This window comes from Candoia aspera, chromosome 7, assembly GCF_035149785.1.
Source record: "Candoia aspera isolate rCanAsp1 chromosome 7, rCanAsp1.hap2, whole genome shotgun sequence".
In the NCBI taxonomy this organism is placed as follows: Eukaryota; Metazoa; Chordata; class Lepidosauria; order Squamata; family Boidae; genus Candoia; species Candoia aspera.
Genome location: NC_086159.1, coordinates 28,063,273 through 28,084,483, shown reverse-complemented (window position 1 = coordinate 28,084,483; position 21,211 = coordinate 28,063,273).

Sequence of the window (21,211 nt, the reverse complement as noted above, 5' to 3'; positions counted from 1 at the left end):
CAGATGCTGACTGCAGTCAGGAAATCAGAAGACGCTTCATCCTTGGGAGAAGAGCAATGACAAATCTCAATAAAATAGTTAAGAGCAGAGACATCACACTGACAACAAAGGTCTGCATAGTTAAAGCAATGGTGTTCCCTGTAGTAACATATGGCTGCGAGAGCTGGACCATAAGGAAGGCTGAGAGAAGGAAGATCGATGCTTTGGAACTGTGGTGTTGGAGGAAAATTCTGAGAGTGCCTTGGACTGCAAGAAGATCAAACCAGTCGATACTCCAGGAAATAAAGCCAGACTGCTCACTTGAGGGAATGATATTAAAGGCAAAACTGAAATACTTTGGCCACATAATGAGAAGACAGGAAACCCTGGAGAAGATGCTGATGCTAGGGAGAGTGGAGGGCAAAAGGAAGAGGGGCCGACCAAGGGCAAGGTGGATGGATGATATTCTAGAGGTGACGGACTCGTCCCTGGGGGAGCTGGGGGTGTTGACGACCAGCAGGAAGCTCTGGCGTGGGCTAGTCTATGAAGTCACGAAGAGTCGGAAGCGACTAAACGAATAAACAACAAAAAGCACTCTGTAGGGAAAGGTGCTTGGACCCACTGTCCCAGTAGTGAAGAAGCTGGTAAAAAGAAAAATCTCTTCCACCATGCTTTTTGATGGAGTTTTTAAAGGTTAATAAACGAACTCCTAGCAGCAAACAGCAATCTTGCAGAGTAGAAGCGTGAAGCAAAAAAGGAACTTGCACATTAAGCTTATTACGTTCAGAAATAAATTCAGTCTTCACACAGTAGTTAGATGAAGGAAAATAGAGATAGCTTACTTTTATTCAGTAGATCTGGATACAGGTAGGTTCATAGCAGAAATCACTTAATCATCTCTGGATGATGAAAAAGGGGAAGGCTGCATTCTGCAGTTCTTCCTGCTTTCATGTCTGCCCACAAGGTAATGGAGGTTGTTAATCCCCAAGCCCAAGAAGGAGGAGGAAGTGGAAATCAGGTGACCCATGTGTCATCCCACAAGTACAATAGAGATGTTTTTACTAGAGCGACCCCCTTATGCTTATGAGTTGCTGAGTTGACCCCTGATAATTCCAAGACTTTTCACTATTAATGTATTATTTTAACGTTTAGTTTTTATTTGGATGTTACTTGTTTAATGCTATTTTGTTACTCTTATTAGGGCTTTTTTTTTTTAAACTGTCATAAGCTGCCCTGATTATCAGATGGATAGAAAGGTGGGTTATAAATCCAATGAGTAAGTAAATAAGTAAGTTTATCAAGTGAAATTCGAGTTAGCTTGCAGTCCAGAAATAACAGTAGTAAGTGATGGTTATTTGATCAGAGGGCTTTTAAAAGTGATAAGTCACAGCCATGACAGATATTTGTGCAGTTTTTTATATTGTTCTATTTTTTTGGTATAGTTTTTAATTGTTGTTAGCTGCCCAGGGTCATGAATGTGAGATGGGCAGCCATATAAATTTAAACAAACAAACAAACTGGAGTCCTGTTTACAGCTTTCTTGTGATTGTAGATGTTCACAGAATTGAGTTGCTTGTCTTATCAGTGGGTATTATCATAATGGCTACAGGGAAGCTTTTCCAGGGTCACATGCTTCTGAGAATAGCTGCTGGGGAGCAATAGCATAAGAAGCTTTCATAGGAATTTGGTTGGAACAGGATGCTGGAGATGATAGAACTTGGCCAGATCCAGCAGAGCTGTTCTTATGGTATCCTATGATAGCTTTCACCCTTTTGCAATTCTTAGTCTACAGATTTCTCCTTGCATTTATGTTTTGTCTTGTCTGGCCCAGGATCTTTTGTTATCTCCTGTGTTCATACTTAGTTCTTAAGAGAAAGGAGGTGATATAAGTTACATGTTGAGTGGGCAGCTATATAGAATGAATGAATGAATGAATGAATGAATGAATGAATGAATATTGGCTTTCCATTGCTGCCCCTTTTGGTCTCTTCAGCTTGAAAGCAGAAGATACTGTGGAAGAAACATTGCATTAATTTACTGCTACAGACAATTTAGGCTACTCTAATTGAGTGCTTCAGGGTGATTGTATTCTGTGCAAAAATGGATAATAAGTTGGTAACAGCATATGATAGAAGGCAGGGGGGCTGATGTTTGAATCTCATTTCAGGCCTGGCAATGGGACACCATCTCTAGTTGCACATGGTGGCAAGAGGGAAGCATATAGTAACAGGTGGCTATACTTTGCTCCAATGAATTATTTTGCACCACAGAGGTGAGGCTATTTGCCTTGTTGAGGCACAGCAGTTGCATGCCTCATCAGGGTGCTTTGCAGTGTGTGGGAGGCATCCTCCTGAACTTTCAGCACTGAAGTGGCTGTTTCATATTACCTTATGGCAGAACAGGGAGCAGCTAGGCATAATCCCCCTCCCAGGGGCAACTAGGTACAGGTATAAGAAACCCTGAGCAGATGTGCAGTGGAAGGAATGAAAAGGGGAAATTAAAGTATTACTATCTCCTCTGTCTCCCCAGTCCTGATCAGAAGTGCTTCACCAAATCTGATATTTCCATAATTCTCATATTTATGGTCTGAGTTTCACATTATTGCATATACATATACATTTATATTGACAGTGCTCAGGCTTCATAGCACATGATACTTCACATACAGCCTGACAATGCATAGAATACCTTAGTGCACAAATTTTGTTATGGTTACAGCATACCCTTCATGTGGATACCAAGAATAAATGTTCCTCTTTTGTTCAACACAAATTCTGTATCCTTCAGATTCTGGCTGTGAGTGTCAAAAGGACAATGTTGTGCCTCTTACAGCTTCTCTAGTGCTTTTCTTTTCTTTTTCTTTAATTTCTAGGCACCCAACTCCAAAACAACACTTGGTGGCTTCACAAGGTTAAAGAAAACAGCATTATGTAAAAACCAGCAACTGTTCAGGGGCACAATATATCATCCTTCTACACACACACACCCTTTAAGGGGCACCCAAATATCCTAACCCAAGGCCTGAGGGAAAAGCTAGGTTTTTATAGATCCCTTGAAGGTGGGCAAGGTGGGAGCCATACAAATCTCTGGAGGAATGCTGTTCTAAAGGGCAGATGGGCAACAGAGGAGCCTCCTGGTTCTCACCAACTGAAATTGCAGCTCAGGCAGGGATGTTTATTTGTTTATTTTATTGTTTATCCTGCCTTTATTATTTTTACAAATAACTCGAGGCAGGGAACATACCGAATACTCCTTCCTCCTCCTATTTTCCCCACAGCAACAGCCCTGTGAAGTGGGTTGGGCTGAGAAAGAGTGACTGGCCCAAGGGAACCCAGCCAGCTTTCATGCCTAAGGTGGGGCTAGAACTCATAGTCGCTCCACAGCAGGAAGGCCAGTAGAACAGCAATAACCCAACTGCTTCCTAGAACAGAACTTCAACCACAAGACCTCATATCCAGCTATCTGTGGTGCAGGGCCTTTGAAATCCTTCAAGCACTTCCAAAATCTGCTACCAAATCCATGTTTTCCATCCATTATTAAAATTAAGTTGAAATATGTGTAACCAGGGCCAGATTAAGGTCAACTGATGCCCTAATGTCATGTCCCCCGTTGCGATGTATACATACATCACAACGGGGAACATGCCTTTCTGGCGAAGGGGAAGGGGAAGGAAAGAATCAGTGCTAATCACTTAAGCACTGAAAGACAATAAAGGACAAAGGAGCCACTCCTTTGCCCTGACCCGAGAAACCATCATCCTATCTCCCTGACATCACTGCATTACCAGGGGGACACACCTGCTCCGGACACAGGAAGAGGACAGAGGTAATCAGCGCTAATCCCCCCTGATCGCCCATCGAGACTCCGGGATCACCGACGGGCAAGACTTTGGGACAATGGGGGGTGGGGTAGGATCAGGTCCGCACCGTGGGTATTTATCAGCTACCTTGCACGCCATGTGCTCATTCACGTCTTTTTCCGTGTATGCATTCTATTCCTAATAAACCAGAAATCATTAGCCCTGACTAGTGAGTCTGTGTTTCTTTTGGAATAAGGCAACCATCACATAAAGACGGGAATCAAAAAAATTTTTTTTTCCACTAGCACCATTCCAGATTTTGTCTGTGAGGGATCAAAGCTGGCGATGGAAAGACCCAACCCACGAAGAGGTGGCTACCAGAGGACCGGTGACGGGGCACCCGACTCCACGGCACAGGCGATCGGCGAGAACCCTATTCCCAGACGGTACGAAATCCAGGAGGGTTCGGGATCAAGCTCGGAGGAGGAGGAGGCCAGAAGAAGAAGGACACCTGAAGCCACCAGAGAGTCGCAGGGTGAGTGGGTCACCCTGGACGAAACACCGGGGTCCCTGCCAGGGACGCTCGGGGCGTCTAGGAAGCCACGGGACCTGCTGCCCTCAATGATCGCAGAAGCCGAGGGAAGGCGCCAGATCGGACGATCCGAGGAAGGCTCCCAGACAGCTGAGAGGCTGAGGATAATGGAGGCGAGGCTGGAGTTGATTGAACAGCTGTTCCTGAGATGGTCGGTGGCGTGGGAATCCCGAGGAAGGGGTGAGGTAGAACCAGGTACCAGAAGTTCATCACCCCACCCTCCCATCCCTGAGATGCGACAACCGGGTGAGGAAGGAGATGGCAGGAGGCTGAGGCAGCGCTGGGCAGAGTTCACCTCGCGGAATCCGCCAGGAGGTCATCTTCCCCCCCTCCCACCCTGGAGACGCGACCGCTGGGAAGAGGCTGGAGCCGGCATGAAACGGAGGCAATGCCGCCCGGAGTCTGGCTTGGAGAAGCCCCGCACCGAGACCGGAGAACCCCAGCAGCCCGAGGTATGTACAGACGACCAGATGTGGTTTGGAGCCCACCAGGAGCAGGGGTGAAAGACTTCGGGGTCAAATTCGATGGGGACCCAGCAACATTATCCTTCTTCCTAACTAATGCCAAGAACTACATGGAAGAATTTGGGCCATATTTCTGCTCAGAAAAGGGCAAAATTAATGCCATTGCTAACAAACTTAAAGGAAGGGCGGCTGACTGGTATGTGCAGCTATGCCAAGCAGAAGCCCCAGAGCTCGATGAATTCGACGAGTTCCTCTGGGCACTAGATCTACACTTCAGAGACCCATTGGAAAAGGAGAGAGCGAAGAGATCCCTAAGGGGAATCAGCCAGGGGCAACGATCTGTAGCAGATTATGCCATGGAATTTAAAGCACTGGCTGGCAAGGTGGTGGACTGGTCACAGTCTACCCTAATTGAACGTTTCAAAGAGGGCCTGAACTTGGACGTTCTGAGGTGGGCATTATGCAGAGACGACCCAAACACTTTACATGAGTGGATACTGCTGGCCGGTAAGGCGGAAAATGCCCAAGAAACCTTCCTACAAGCCAAGAGAGCGGCGCAACAAGCGGCAACGGTAAAGGGACCCCGAACTGCTGCAGGACCGGTGAGGCCAACATCCCAACCCTGGAGAGAGGAGAGGGAGCAACGGTTTGCCAAGGGGCAATGCCTTCGATGCGGGAAAGAGGACCACAAAGCGGCGGCGTGCCCGAAAACAAAGGTAGTTGACAGACCAGGAAAAACACCGGGCAAACCACCCACAGCGCCCAAAAAGATGCCAGGGGCCAGGGGAGAGATTGGAGCAAAAGAACTACCCTACTCCAGTGACGAGGAGGAGAACGACCAAGAAGAGCCGGTGGGAAACGCCAGCCACCTACCCTAAGAAGCGCCAGAGGGCAGGTGGAGGAGGAGAATGGGCACAGCGATGTCTGGGTGAGTGCCAACTGTCCCACCCTGTACGTAAAAGTTAAGTTCCACGGAGAAGTCAGTTGAAGTCTGGGCTCTAATAGACTCGGGCTGTTCTAGGTGCCTAATGCACCCGGATGTGGTTGCCGATTTAAATCTCTGCTGCTTTCCACTTCAGCACCACATAGTGTTCACGCAATTGGATGGCTCGGCAGCGGAGTGGGGCTGCAGTTAGGCAGCCACCAGGAGAGACTGAAATTTGTCATGGCACTGGTGGGCCACCCTTTAATCATCTTAGGCATTCCGTGGCTAGTACGAAGGAACCCATACATAAATTGGGAAACCAGGACAATCACGTTTACAGACGGCTTCTACCAAGCACCTACAGGGGACCGAATTCCCCGTGCTGCGGTGGGGAGGGCGGCGTCTACAACCACACACCTGGCGGCAGCGGCCCTGGAAGGCTTGCCGGACAAGTACGCTGAGTTTGCAGATGTGTTCGGGGAGAGCGAAGCAGACAAACTCCCACCCCACAGAAAGACTGACTGTGTGATAGAACTGGTCCCCAACACACCCTTGCCCAAGCCAAAAATTTACGCAATGACCCAGAAAGAACTGGCAGCATTGCGGGAGTTTGTGGACAAGAACTTAACACGAGGCTTCATCGAGCCCGCAAACTCGCCAGTTGGAGCCCCAGTGTTGTTCAGAGAAAAAAAGGATGGGACATTAAGACTGTATGGACTACGGCGGATTGAATGCGGCTTCCATATCTAACAAATATCCTTTGCCCCTAATCAAAGACATACTAGCACATCTGGCAAAGGGGAAAATATTCTCTAAACTGGACTTGCGAGAAGCTTATTTCCGCATACGCATACGGGAGGGGGATGAGTGGAAGACGGCTTTCAATTGCCCACTGGGATCATTCCAATACAAAGTATTACCATTTGGTTTGGCAGGGGCACCAGGGGTATTTATGCAATTAATCAACGAAGTCTTGCACGAACACTTGTTCAAGGGGGTCCTGGTGTATTTAGACGATGTATTGATATATTCTGAGACTGAAGAGGAGCACGAACGCTTGGTTAAGCAGGTGCTCAGGAAACTCCGCAAAGCCGAGCTATTTGCCAAGCTTTCTAAGTGCGAGTTTCATAAATCTCAGCTAGATTATCTGGGTTATAGAATCTCTGAGAGGGGCATTGAAATGGACCCTGGGAAAGTCCAGGCCTTCCTGGCATGGGAGCGCCCGCGCACTAGAAGGCAACTACAAAGTTTTCTGGGATTTACTAATTTTTACAGGGGGTTCATCAAGGGACTAGTGGAAATTGTTTTGCCCCTAACTAATTTACTCCGCACCAAGGGTTTGGGAGACACGCGCAAGGCACGAAACCTGGGAGCGCTACTTAACTGGACACCTGAATGCCAAAGGGCTTTTGATCATCTCAAAAGCCTGTTCACAGCTGAACCGGTTCTGCAACATCCCGACCCCACCAAGCCCTTTGTAGTCCAAGTAAATGCCTCCGATTTCTCAATTGGGGCACTCTTGCTTCAGCGGGATCCAAATGAACAGCTGAAGCCCTGCGCGTACCTCTCCCGCAAGTTCTCCGAAACGGAATGGAGATGGCATGTATGGGAGAAAGAGGCTTTTGCTGTCAAAGCTGCCTTAGAGGCCTGGCGACACCTCCTGGAAGGGGCCACTTGCCCCTTTGAGGTCTGGACAGACCACAAAAACCTGGAAGCGCTCAGTACCCTGAAACGCCTCAGCTCCAAGCAGGTTCGCTGGGCTCAATTTTTCAGCTGCTTTAATTTTAAGATGAAGTTCATACCGGGAAGAAAGAACTTCTTAACTGACGCTCTCTCTAGGCGGCCCCAGGATGCCAGTCAGGCATCAGACAGTATAGGTACTGTGTGGACCGACACACAGCTGGGTTGCTAAGCTGTCATGCGCAGCCAAACTGGAACGCAGCGCTCTCCGGCATAACCGCCCGCAAGGAGAAGGAGACGCATGTCAATTTCATCGCAATTGCAACAGCAGTTCGTACAAGCCTTAAAAACGGATACATGGTTGCAAACCAATAAAAACAATGTTTGAATATGGCAACCATCACACCTAAGCACAGCCCAACAATGGTGCTCCTCAGCCCTTTCATCCTTTGACGGACAAGACATCATGACTCAGTAAGTTCTCAAAACTAAAGTTAAGTGTGGCAGTGAAAGAGTTCAGGGCATGATAGCGAAGGGGGAAAAACTCTGTGGTGCTGCCCTTCCCTTGGTGCCCTGAGGACATGTTTATTTTGTTTAATGGTTAATCCAGGGCTGGGTGTAACTGAGCTGTATTAAGTGTAACTAAACTAAACACTCTTTCTTCTGTTCTTCCCTTTCCAAGCAGACCACCTAAACAACTTCTGCCTAGTTCTCTCAACTTTTGTTTTCTTCCTACCAAGAAACCTATATAGTTATGGATGGAGGAGTCAAAAACAGGGCAAGTTTGTGTTTTCAGACATAGGAAAAGAGTCATTGTTCTTCTATGGTCTATCCCAACAACACTAAGGACGCTACTGAAACCTCACAAGGCCAAGTGGCACTCAATTGGCAAGTCTGCATCTCCTCTCATTATTTATCTAACCTTTGACGATGCCTCTTCAAAACAGCAAGACAGCTTGTAGTTCCTCCCTTCCCTCTCCAACCAACTTTTCCTTTGTTTGCTAATTTTTTTGGATTTCCATCCTGCTTTTCTGACCCTAGGGCATTCAAAGAAGCTAACAATCCATTTTTTAAAAAAATAAAGAAGTCCTTAAATTATTACAAAAATAGTATCACTGCAGCTGAGAAGAGGGAGCTCTTGGCTCCTTTCCTAAAAAATGGAAATCATAGACCTTGAGCATCAGGGGTATTTGCAGAGGGAGTAAAAAAATCAAGACAATGGCTATGCAATTGAAACCTCACCCCACAGGTGTCAAGATGGTGAACGTGACTGTGGGGTCACGTGGTCATGGCCACCATTTTGACCTTTTGATACCTCCCCAGTGGACGTTCTTGCCAAACATAACTCTCATGGTGCAGATTCCATAGCTTGAGAGCAACAAAGAAGCCCCCTCCCATGTTCCTGATAACGAGACCTTGCAAATGGGCACATCTTTAAGAGGTCCCCTCTTGCTGTTTCCTAGTATTTGGATAAATTCCTACTTAGATAAGTGGTCCCTAATTCAGGCCCTAATCTCTCTTTCCATAACAACTTGCTTGAGGAAGAAACATGAAGTTCTCATACATTATTTGGGGGATCTCTGAGTTGGTTTAATAACAAAAGGTATTGTCCCAATGTGCATTTGGGGTTTTTTTTCTTATGGCAGCTTGGATTCGTTTGTTTTCCTTATACTGTTTCTCATTACCCTTTTTTTCTATCATTTAGACTGTAATGTTCATGGACAGGTAAGTTTATTTTTATTTATTTATTTTATTTATTTATTTATCTAATTTATCCCCTCCCATCTCCTCCCATTGGAGGCCTCTGGGCGGTTTACAACAAGCGATTAAAACCATCACAATAGTACAAAAAATAAAATACAGTAAAAATACTATAAATAGAAATAAAAAATAAAGAATAAAAAATCCAAGCAATGAAACATCTAAAACAGTCCAAGTGTGGGAGGAGTGGTCTATAACAACCATCTCCATGTAGCTCTATTCCCCTCTCCACCCCAAGTGAGGTGGCAGAACAATTTTTATTGCTACTTGGTAAATCACGATGCATGCAGATAGCATGGTACCTAGACAAGTACATAAATGTAGGATCTGTGGCACAAGATGGGCAATGAAAAAGTCTATATAAATCTGTAGTCTCTACTTGTTATGCTTTGTCTTCCTTCATTATCATTATCATTTATTATATATCCTGAGTATATGATATAGGACTAGGGGCAAAAATCTTATTTAAAAATTATCTAGTATTTGCAAGATGAGTGTGTATATTTGTAAATGGTGGTGGTGGGGAAAGCACAAATGCTATATTATTTTTATTTTTTGCAAGCATAACAGTATTTTAATAAGAAGACAATTCGGAAGCATAGCCAGGGGTATCTGAGGATGGAGATTTATGGTTTAATTCTGATTTAGGCTTATTCATCACTGGCTTGAGGGACAGGCCCCACTTTCTGCTGAGAAACAACTCAGTTATGAAAAATGAATTCCATTTAAAAGACCATATCTAAGATTTGATTTTGCACAGGCATTGAAGTCCTGCTTTTCTTTGCCTCTACCAATGGCCCGTACTTCTAATGAACATGAAGAGATATTGGCCATATTTTAGTCTGAGGCACTTTGCAATTCTTTTCTCCCTGGGGACTACTGAAATGTAAAGCTGGAGGCCTACAACAGACCCAGAAGCCATCTAATTGAACTGCTTGCACAGAGGCAAGTATGATGTATTTCAAAAATACAATTAGGTACAAAGTCGTGTTAGTTGGAAAATCTGTTGCTTAGGACAACTGAAGCAATTAAATAGAACAGATTACCTTAAAGTTTTATAGCATGTTTACCCTGAGTTAATATTGGAGAGGCACTCCTTTCTTATACCAGAATGTGTATAAGCAGGTCTGGGACTCAGGAAACCCCAGCAAAATGCCCCACTGATACCCTAGAAACCTTCCTATTTGGGGTGGGGGAGTGGGTTCTTACCAACTGTGAGTGTTAAGCATCTGCAAACCATCTATTATTTAAAGTTTTCCACAATGCCTAAAATACAAAATATCTGACAGTCTCTGAGATATTACCACCCCTACCATAAATCTGTGATGATGATATAATAGGGAGGGCAGCAAGGCCCCATCATTAGTCTTGGGAGGATGGAGAGGGCAGACTTATGCTCAAGCATCTGCCTCAAGGTTTGAAGTACTGTTTCTGGTCCGGTGGATGAGTTAGAATGACTTACCTCAGCAATTTGCCCCTTGTGGTGAAACACAGCATGCTATGGGTGTGTCTTCTAATTGGAAAAAGGTAACTGTATACCACTGATTTATGTAGAGAGGCAATGGATGCTGCTGTGAAGACAATGAAAAAAAAGAGGATCTTATAGCCCAAATTGTTCAACCTTTGGCTCAATGCAGCAAATCCTGATGTAGAACACCTCCAGAGATATGTGTCTAGTTACTGTTTGAAGATGCAATGCAATGTTCATAGGCAATTGATTTCAATTGATTTCTCTCATCAAAAAGTTTATCCTGATGTTCAAACAAAATCTATCACTCTGTAATTTAATCCCACTAGATCTTGTCCTGCTCTGTAGTGAACCAGAGAAGAAATAATGAACTTCTCTGTATGACAGCATTGTAGGTATTTAAAGAGAAATTATATCCATCATCAACCTAGCATATTTAGTTTCTACATCCTTTCTTCTTTGGGCATGCTTTCCATACTGCTGACCATCTTTGTTACACTCCTCTGAGTATAAATCTTCCAGGTTATATCCTTCTTCCAGTATGGTTTCCAGAACAGGATGCACTATTCCCAGTGAAATAGAAGGAGCACAAAATAAAGTGAAACAATTGCTTCTCATAATTTGGAAAATCTAGGGTTTTTTTTAACGCAGATCAAAATCTTATAGGCCTTTTACAAAGCTGCATCATTGTACTGGGTCGTATTCAGCTCAAGACTGACTACAGAGTTTTTACATATATTATTGAAGAACTGTGCTCAGAATCTAAGCTTTAGGAGTCACTGACTGCTTTAATTACCTCTGTGGCCCACAAATGCAGCAACACACATTCTCTGTCTCCTATGGAAGCTAACAGAACAGAAATATGCACGGAAACAGAGACACATATAACGTCTTTGAGTTGTACCACATGCTCGACTAGGACAAAATGGGTAGAGCAGTTTGGGATTCAGCATGTTGCACAAACCAGAATTTACATTAAGATATAATATGGTTTGTTTGTTTGCATATGCTGTTATGTGAAACAGCAATTTTCTTTTATTAACTGTAAAGTTTACAATGTTTTGTGAACCCAGCTAGTGAGTACATTGGATCCAAACAGCATTTCTTTTGTTCTTTCCTTCTCATGGCAAGAAGCAAAATTCTGTTTCCCCAGATTGGACAATTACTGAGATTGTGGGATGAGAGAAAGAGAAAATTCTCACAATTCCTGCCTCTTTTGTTCTGGCCTCCAGCAAGAAGTGATCCTAGCAGGGTTTTTTGCAAGGAAAAAGATCCCTTTTATGCCTGAGGCAGAGCAGCAGATGCTTCTTTCCTGTCCTGATATCCATCCAAGTCTAGGTGCATATAATCTTAAACCAGCCAGGTTTTTCTGGCAAATGAAGCCAGAAAAATTCTTCAGCTACAAATAGCAAATGCATATTTTGTTGCCTTTTCATCATACTACAAGTCTCCTGTCCACAGAGCTTCTTAGCTCTGTCGAATGATCAAGCCGGTCTTATTAGAACAGGTGCTACTCTTTCCAATGAATGTAGAAGGAAAATATATAAATTTTTAAGTGAGAAAATTCTTTGTGGTTCTGTGGAATGGGCACACTTTATGCAATTCTTCAAACTCCACTTTGAAGAGTTCCCACTGCAGTGCCCATAGCAAAAATAAAACATGAAAACTGCAGAATCACAGTAGGGATAAGTAAGTAATGAGTAATAAAACAAAGGGAAACCAAAATCAACAGGATAAAATGCAGATCACAGGAATATCCAATGATCTGGGCTAACAGGCTACCCTGCACCAAAAGGACAGTAGGGCTGAGACAGGTAAGCCTCTCCTGGGGAGGTATAATAACGGAAAAGTCTCTCAGGATTTGACTATCTGAGTCACCTCAGAAGGCAAGGAGATCCAAAGAAGGACATCTGAGGGGAAAAAACACACTTTGATAGGTTCATGTGGGAAAAAATGGTCCATGAATTACAATGTGTGTGTGTGTGTGTGTGTGTGTGTGTGTGTCCGTAACCCAGTGACAAAGCAGATGCTTCACACATGTAAGTTATTCGGTTCAGTGTTGGACTAGAAAAGATTTCTACCTAAAACCTTGGAAAACTGCTGCCAATTAGTGCTAATAATATTGAATTAAATGGACCAATAGCTTTCTATGTTCCTAAATTCCTTCTAGAGTAGACGAATAGACTATTCGGTATCTTTCAAAAGTTTTGGATCACAGTTCCCACAATCCCTTTCTGTTGGTCATCCCGGCTAGGCCTGATGATCTAAAATATCTAGAGGATACCAGGTTATCTACCATCTCTGTTCTAAAGGGTCTAAAATTAGGTTTATTTTGAGCACCAGGACTTAGAACCAACTTGCATATAACAATAGAAAGCCTTTTTTTTCAGCATAACAAATGTTCATAGACATTTCAGGACATCAGTTGCATGAAGTGTTATTCTCAGTTGGTGGATTCTCTATGCACATGGGTATGCAGAGAAAAAATGGTAAACAGCAGAGAAATTAAATGGCAATGAAATGCATGAAGTACAATCTGTGACAATTCAATTTAAGTTAAATGTATGAATTTGAAGCCCAAAGACCATTCACAGCAGCAGTAATTGGTAAGAATGCAACTATCCTAGGCTTGCTAGGCTAATGAGCTGGTGGTGGAGTAGTACTAGGGAAATGACTACTCTGTGTTTTCATCTTTTCAGTTTTCATATTCTTTTTTAGCAATAATTTTAAGATGTTTTCTTTCATTGTTTGGGATACTGCCTTGGTTGGCCGGCATAAATAAAGGGTGTGTGGCTGACTTTCGATAGGTGTGGAAAAAATAATCTTTATCACTTTCCAGAAGGAAAAGTCACTCAAAATACTCTGGACTAGGAAAAACCTATGTGTATGAGAAACAATAAACAGTAAATGCTAATATGATTGATGAGATATGATTGTAATGGGCATTACACATCACTCTCCTTTGGCCATGGCTGGGTTAAGTCACCCAGGTTCCATAGATGACATGAACAGGATAATTCTACACATGCTCATTTCTAGGTTTCTCAGTATTTTTAATTCTAGGACAAAAATGGTAATGCAGGTTTAAAAAAAAATGTTTATGAGATTTATCCCTGCCTTGATCCTTACATGGACTCCAGGGTAGAAAGTCAGAATTTAACCATCTTGAAGCTACATTTGCATTTTGATCCATGTACTGTTGTTTTGTGGTTCAGTTACCAGAGATCTGTGAATCAGAGCCAGTGCAATTAGAACATTCAAATCAATGTGTAAAATCAATCTAGTTCAAATACATTTAGAAAATTAGGCTGGATGTCTGATTCAGAACAACCTTCCATAGTGGGCCTAATTCAATTTGATCTGTTTTGGGTCATTCAACGGCATACGTGCACATGTGCAAAACATCTAGATTGGTCCAGTGTGTTCAGTTTGGTTTGTTAAATCAGGTTGACACTCTGAAACAGTCCAAACTGATTTGGAGCTGTGAATATCATGCAGGCTGAAAAGGTGCTACAAAAGTGTTAGCAGTGGAATTTTTAACATTTAACGTGGGCGAGAACATTGAGGGCTGTCGGGCTGGTAATACATGGCAGCTTTAACCAGATGGATGATCTTGTTTGGAGAATGACAAAGGGAATGTGATTCTGTTAATTCTTCTTGAACTCTTAGCATCTTTTGATATCCCTAAACAAGAAGGATCAGTTGTGAGATTTAGGAATAAGGAGGCATAGCTTTGCAGTGCTTTCTTTTGTATCTCTCAGGCAGATTTCAGAAGGCATCACTTGAAGACAGTTGCTCCTTGAAATGGCAGCCATTAGATGGTGTTCCCTCAGGGCTCCATTCTGTCTCGATGTTTTAATATCTACATGAAACTGCTGAGGGATATCACCAGAAGATTTGGAGTTGGGTGCTATCAGTATGCTGATTATCTATATTTCTGTGTCACCTTCAACAAATGGTGTGGCTCCTCTGAATGTCTGCCTAACTCAGAAATGGGCTGAATGTGGGATAATACACTGAAACTGAATCCATGCCCATTGTTAGGGCATCTCTCCAGCATCTGGAGAGGTTGCCAGGTTTGGAAAGACTGCAGTTTTCTATATTCACCAAATGTGAGTCTGTTTTCATGAGATGCGAAAGTAGCAATAATTTCCAGTGAGAATGTTAACAAAATAACAAAAAAGATACAATTCTGATCCAAACAGTGAACTTCTCTCTTGCTGGGATAATGTTAGAGCATCCTTTGCCATGGGAAGTTGTAATTCTTTGTTCTTCTTATTTTTCCTTGCCATGACCCCCAGAATACTCACCCAGGAAAATTTCTGATTAAAAAAGGAGGGGTTGGAGGAGGAAATTGAGAGAGAGAGGGAGAGGGAGGGGGAGGGGGAGAGAGAGAGAGAGGGAGAGAGAGATTCTGGTTGGCTGCTGCAGAATTACTAGCAGCAACAATTGTAAAGCTCCATTTGGTTTCAATTCACTGGAGACAGTACAGCGTGTACTGGCTTCTGAACACTCATTTGAAGCTGGCGAATTGATTCCTGTGACGGGAGGCAAAGAAGTGAGACAGGAATTGAACACTCAGAGGCTGTGGGTTGAGTTTTCTCTCTTACAGCTGCATCCTAGAGAGCAATTGTTGTACACAGTGAGAAGGCAAGAGCTGGCTGGCTGGGCTCCCGCATTCCTCCCCTCCCCACAACACTTTCCCTCCCTAAGGATGAGTCAGCAGCCCTGTGAATTAAACTGACTTTGTTAACTAGAGCTTAATGGGGCAGATGAAAGGCAAATGCTGATTTGTGCAGCTCAGGAAAATTCTCCATCCCTTCTCCTGCCCCCTTTTAAAGGCTGCTTGGGCTGGAAGCCAGGCTGTAGAAGAGGAGGGCATGCTGGAAGCCTACAGGAGATACCAGGGCTGCACATCGTTTCTCCAGGTCTTGCATTTGTGCTTTTAACAGACCTGTTCTCCTTATTTAGTATGGGTTTTTCTCTCTCTGCTGACATGCATTTTTCTCATATTGGCATTTTAATTTGCATTATTTGGGGGGAGAATACTGTATTTTTAGGACTTATATTGCATAATTATTTATTTTACAATAATTGTAGTAACTTAGCCTATTTTATAGGTAACTCTTGTGTGTGTGTTTGTGCGCGCGCGCGTGCCTTTGAGTCAGTTTTTGACTCCTGGCGACTGCCTGGACAAGTCCCTGCTGTTTTCTTAGCAAAGTTTTTTGGAAGTGGTTTGCCATTGCCTCCTTCCTAGGGCTGAGAGAGGGGGACTGGCCCTGGTCACCCAGCTGGCTTTGTGCCTACAGTGGGACTAGAACTCACAGCCTCCTGGTTTCTAGCCTGGTGCCTTAACCACTACACCAAATCAGCTCCCTTACATGTAAAGTACAAAGAGCAAAACTTATATTGGAAAATATCCTAAATCCATGCTACAGCATATGCATGGCCAGTTGAAGGTCACAAAATATTGTGTGTGAGAACACTGAAGTTGTACATTTAACTAATTAAAAAGTAGAAACACCCGAGACTTCCCAGAGAGCTGATATTAATAGCTGTTCATATAAGCACCAGAAAGGGCTACTTGCTCTTCCAAGCCTTCTCTCTAGCCTTCTAAGTTCCCTAGCACTCTTTCTCTCCGTCACTTCCCAGGGTGGAGAGGCATGAAAGCAAAAATGTAATGCCTTGTTCTTGTCTTTGTGGAAGTCACTGGGGGGAAGATGGCAAGTGGGCTAGCTGAAATTCTGCTTGGCACCTTCAAAAGGCAAGTAGAAATCCAACAGGTTAAGATCCCCTGTAGAAACTCCATCCTGACCCAAATGTTTGCTTGGGACACAGTTGTGAAAAAGCCCACCTGGAGTCAGTATGAAAGACAGTGTGGCACAGTGGTGAGGTGTAGAGTTAAACCCTAATTTGACCACAGAGTTCTGCAGATCTGTCACAAACTCTTAGCCAAACTTTTGTGAGAAATAGAAAAGATCCTTTTGTGCATTGCCTTGCACTCCCTGAGGAAAGGTATGAAATCACTGTAATAGTAAAGTAAATGAATAAATATGAATTGAGCAATATCAAGAATTCTAGCCAGTATGCTGTACTTCTCTAACCACAAGCCTTTCTCCAGTCTTTTTTTTTTTTTGCTGGAGCCCACGGCTGTCATTTTTAATCTTCATCAGGAAAACAGTATTAAGTTAAACAAAATAAAAATGGGGGAGCAGTTGAGTTTATATTTAATTACTGTTTTAATGCAGGAGCAGGGTCAATCAGGTGCTAGGAGGGTTTCAGGCTGCATTTCTGAATCTTCAAAGCCACTCCCAGTGGCTGGGTACAAACAGTGTGTTGATCCAGAAGTGTTTTCTCTCCCCTCCCCGTTTTGGCTTAATGTAATTGCAGTTTTTTCTATGGGTATAGGAAACAGAATCCCATTGGAATCATAGTAAAAATATGTAAGTTTTGAGTTCTCTAGTATTCCTCCTCAAGGAAAATGGTAAGCAAATAAAGATGATGATGATGATGATGATAATGATAGTAAGAGAAGGAGAACACAAAGGTGCTGAAGCATAGAATGGGCAACTAATGTTCCACTGGCTACATGCAGCTCCTGAACACCTTATGTGTACCCCTCTACCTCACTATCACACTGACAAAATTCAGCATTGGCCAATGGCCAATTTTCCATGGTGTGCTTTTTTTTCTAGAAAATAAGAGGGTGGGGAAGGAACTGGGAGGCTCCTAGAAGGAAAACCAATTCAATTTCTACCCTTAAGAACTCAGACAAGCTGTCATAAAGCTGGACTACCAAAATTTAGTAATTGTATCATTGAATTTGAGCAGCATAATTTTTATTTGGGGACCTTTGGAATTTAAGGCTAAAAATCTGGTGAATTTGCTTTCCAGAGGTTGCTATTTCCACTTTAAAATTGGGGAAAACACCAAAGGGCCTAAAACTGCACCTAACTCTTCCAGTACTCTTTGGCCATACATCTGACAAAGTGAGTGAGTTTCAGCCTAGGAAAGTAGGATACAGATACCCTAATGAGATATAACCAGGGCTGACATCATGTTTTTTGTTGATGAAATCCTTTTTATGTAACATGAATAATAGAACCATAGAACTATGTATTTGAGTCCAATCCCTTGCTCCATTCAGGAATCCAGATTAAAGCAACCATGACAGATGACTGTCTAGACTGCATGTAAACATGCCCAGTCAAAGGTAACTCTTCGTTGGTGATCGTTGAGTTGATCTCTTATTGCTAGGAACTTTTCTCTAACAATAGAGTAAATTAAAATCCATTTTCCTATAGCTGAAATTTGTTATTTGGTGTTCTATCTCCTGAAATTATAGAGTATTCATGGTGGCCTTTTTCAGTGTGAGACCCTTTCTGATGTTTGAAGAGCACTATCTTATTCTTCTCTCAGTTAACATATTTTTGTCTCTGTTTATAGCATTTAACTCTGTTGTAGCCACATTGCAATGCAGACTCATACTCAGTGATGAATAATTATTCCAATAACTCTTTCACAGGTACCATTGTCAAGCCAGGTATCACTTATCCTATAGGTCTACATTTTCATTTCTGTTTCCTAATTGATGAACTTAGCATTTTTCATTGTTAAAATTCATTCTTGTTTTTTCAGTCCATGTTACATAACAGAAACCCGAAGAATACTTTTTCCTTGGTTATTTTTGACATGCATTGCAAGCCTCAGCTCATTCTAAGCTGTAGCCTTCGTGACCTCATACTTTCAGATTTGGGCTATCTCCTGATATTCTGCTTTTGTTATATGACCCTCTTTCCAATTTTTAAACTTGTCCTTGACAGATGGCAATGTCAAGCCCCAAGAATCCTCCAAACTCTGGAAGACCATCAATGAAAAGGCCAGTCTTACTTCCAGAAGGAAATGGTTCCAAAGTGTCAGTTCCATATGTAAAAAACAAATTCATTTTCTTTTCTCAGCCCTCCACACGATAAGAAAATTGGACACCACCAGCACTGGGAGGATTGATTCAGACAAATTGATGCTGACTGGAGAAGGTAATCCTGTAAGTAACTCAGTGGCAGCCATATAGGGCTTTGCTAAGTTAAAACTATCACTTTGAATTGCACCTGGAAACCTTTTCACATCCATGCTCATGGTGATGAGTGCCAGTGAAGAAGCAGGCTGCTGCTGCATTTTAGATAACTTGCAGTTCCCAGGTAGGCTTCAAATGGGGCTCCTTGTAGAGCACAGAGCATTGTAGAAGCCCAACTGAGTGGTGATAAGAGCATGTGTCCTGGTAGCCAGCTCTTCCCATTCAGGGTAGAGCCTTGAGGAATCCACCAAAACCTGGTGATGAGATCAAGGAGCTTGGGAAGTGAGTCTGCTGGGCAGAATGGGGGTAGTACACCAGCAAAACTATTGATTGTCTTTGGCACTCAATTTCATATGTGGGGCAACACATTTGGCCCCCATCAAATTCTCATGGATTATCACATGCACTACTCCTTCCTATTGGAGACCATGAGTTCTAGTCCTGCCTTAAGCATGAAGCCAGCTGGGTGAGTGGTTTGGGCCAGTCTCTCTCTCTCAGCTCTAGGAAGAAGGTAATGGCAAACATACTGTATGCAAAAATGTTGCCAAGAAAACTGCATAGTGGAGTCCTTGGTGCTCTCTGAGCTTTGTTGTTTTCTTGCAGACATTTCATTGCCAGACTAGGCAACATCTTCAGTGTGAACAGGGAGAGGGCCTTGCTCTCTGTTTATATACAGTGGCTTGCCCTGCTTGTGTTGGTGGGGGTGTTGTTCTCTCCTTGGGAGTTCTTTGATTGGGCTGTTGTTTGCTGCTTGGGTGATTGACTGAGTTAATAGTTCCTTGATTAGGGTGTATTGTGCTGTTGGACATCTGGTGTTAATCCTAGTGTTAATCTTTGCATATCTGGGTGTTGATTACTGGCAAGGAGATGTTCTGGTCTTTTGGCTTTTCTGTTATCTCTTTTGAATGGTATGTAAATGTTGTTTACCTCTATGTGTCTGTTGATGGCTGCTTTGTCTGAGTGCCAGACTTCCAGGAATTCTCTGGCGTTTTTGGATTTGGCTTGGTTTAGGATGCTCACCGTTTCCCAGTTGAAACTATGGTTGAGTCTATGTTTTGTGAGATTAAGGAGTTCTCATCGTGTCTTCTGACTGCCAGTTGGTGTTTGTGGATGCGCTCTGCTAGTCTTCTGCCTGTCCTACATAGTGGCTGTTACAGTCTTTGCACTGTATGTTGTAAATAACTGTTTTTTCTTCTTGGGCTATTGGGTCTTTTGGGTTACTTAATATGTTTTGAAGAGTTTTAGTTGGTTTATGTGCTACGGTGATACTGTGTGGTTGTAACAGTCTGTTGGTAGTTTCTGAGATGTTTCTGATGTATGGCAGTGTTATCCTTTTCATAGCTTCTGTTGGTTGGGTTGTAGTGGGTTGGGTGGTGAAGCACTTTTTGATGAAGCTGAGAGGGTATCCATTTTGCTGGAAGGTGCTGTACAGATGATCTATTTCCTTTTTCTGGTGTTCTGGGTTGCTGCAGCGTGTAAGTGCTCGTCTGAATAATGTCCTTACACAGCTCCTCTTGTGGGAGGTTGGGTTGTTGCTTTGGTAATGGAGCACTTGGTTGTGTGGGTAGCTTTCCGGTAGACTTGTGTTTCTAACTTGCCATCATTTCCTCTACTGATGAGGATGTCCAGGAATGGTAGTGTGTTGTTGTTTTCTTCTTCCCTTGTGAATTTTATTCCATTAAAGATGTTATTGATGGTTTCATGAGTTTCTTCCAGTTGTTTCTTCTGTATTATGACGAAAGTGTCATCCATATACTGGATCCATACTTTGGGCTGTATGCGTGGGAGTGCTATCCTTTCCAGTCGCTGCATTACAATCTCTGCTATAAGTCCTGAAATAGGTGATCCCATGGGTGTTCCTTTGACCTGTTGGTATATTTGGACAAATATACCAACAAATATATATGGACCAATATACCAACCCCTCCCGCCCCAAATCCCATCATGATTGACGGGGAACAACATTTTGAAATTCAAGCGATTTTGGATTCCTGCAGACACCGTGGCCAACTCCAGTACCTCATTCAGTGGAAGAACTTCCCTAAAAGTGACAGTGAATGGGTTAATAGTCACCACGTTCAAGCACCGGACTTGACTCATTCTTTTCATGTACGTTTCCCCAATAAGCCTAAATAATTCTACCCTTCCACTCTTACTTCTCACATGTTCTTTCTGTTCTACTTTGCAGGGTCGGCACTGTACTTTTCTTCCTTGTGGGATGATTTTTTTTCCCTAGAGGGGCGGAATATCAGGCTCGTTTTGCACGTCTGCCATGAAACTATTGCTACACACATCAGCCAAGGCAAGAGCAAACCCGTGTCAGCTTTTGCAGCTTTGCAGACCGATAGGATCATTAATCACATTCCTTCACAAGCCGCTGGAGCCAAGGATGGGCTGAGAAGACACCTGGACTCTAATTAAGTCTAAGGAATTGGAAGGGGGAGATCAGGAGTGAGAACAGGCTTGTTT